The sequence below is a fragment of the Ictidomys tridecemlineatus genome, chromosome 7 (assembly GCF_052094955.1).
Source record: "Ictidomys tridecemlineatus isolate mIctTri1 chromosome 7, mIctTri1.hap1, whole genome shotgun sequence".
NCBI classification, from domain to species: domain Eukaryota; kingdom Metazoa; phylum Chordata; class Mammalia; order Rodentia; family Sciuridae; genus Ictidomys; species Ictidomys tridecemlineatus.
In genome coordinates, this window is record NC_135483.1 from 129,820,963 (window position 1) to 129,822,162 (window position 1,200).

The window sequence follows — 1,200 nt, forward strand, 5'->3', positions numbered from 1 at the left end:
CAAGATCAGTGGGACTAGCTGAGGTCATTGTAACATTAGGATTTATGGCCATGGAATTCTCAACGTATTTCAGAAGAAAGCTTTCTTTAGTAGCACAGATGTGTAACAGTAGTCCACTGTTTGCTTCCTGCCCTGGTCTTTCATAGCAGTGTGTGCCTTGTTTGATCTTATTGATATTGGTAGTTTAAATATAGCCCTTGCTGCTCTGCCTCTGCAACTGATTTTCAAAATGGACATGTTTCCTTCTCTTCCTGTCTCCCTACTCCTCCCTCATCTCAGGGGAAAGAGGATTACCTTTCTTCCCCATCCTAGGCAGAGTTATCTGTCTTTGAGTATATGCTCACCATAAGAACAAGTAATCCAAGCTTTGGGGATGGGACCAGAAGATCTCAGAAAGGACTGTCTCCCAAATTAACAAGTGAATTACAACTCCAGGCGGAGAACATGTGGACTGTAGCCTCTGAGTCATCTCTTTAAAAGCCCCCTGTTCTTGCTGATGGGAAGAATCACAGCCTTTGGGATAGGTCTAGCAAAGCAATAAACCTTCTTTTTCCTTTTTCTCAAAACCATGTCCTCATTATTGGATTGGCATCAGGGACAAGGATCGCCACTGAACCCAGAGGTTTTTGCCTACTTGAAAAATCTGTCTTGTCCCAGTGCCTTGGACTTGAAAGTGGACTGGAAAGTGAGCTTCTACCATCCTGGCTTTTAGAACTTCAAACAAAAGGTCCAGATTCTAGGAGTATCACAATTGATAAATGTCTACTTGGGGGATAGTTGCCTCTGGCAAGCCTTTTTTTTTTTAATTAATACTTTTTTAGTTGTAGATGGACACACGATATCTTTATTTATTTTTATATGGTGCTGAGGATCAAACCCAGTGCCTCACACATACAAGGCAAGCACTTTACCATTGAGCTACAGCCTCAGCCCCTGGCAAACCTTTTCAATGTTCGCTGTCACCATTAAGTCTCTTTATCCTTTGGGATTCAGCTTAATCCCTGAATCCGTGTAGCTGGAAGGGTTTGCTTCCTGCGCTGGTCTTTCATAGCAGTGTGTGCCTTGTTTGAGCTTATTGATAGTTGTAGTTAAAAATATTAAAGTTCCAGTTGGGTGTGGTGGTGCACGCCTGTAATCCCAGCCGCTCCGGAGACTGAGGCAGGAGGATCTTGGAATTCAAAGCCAGCCTCTGCAAAGGTG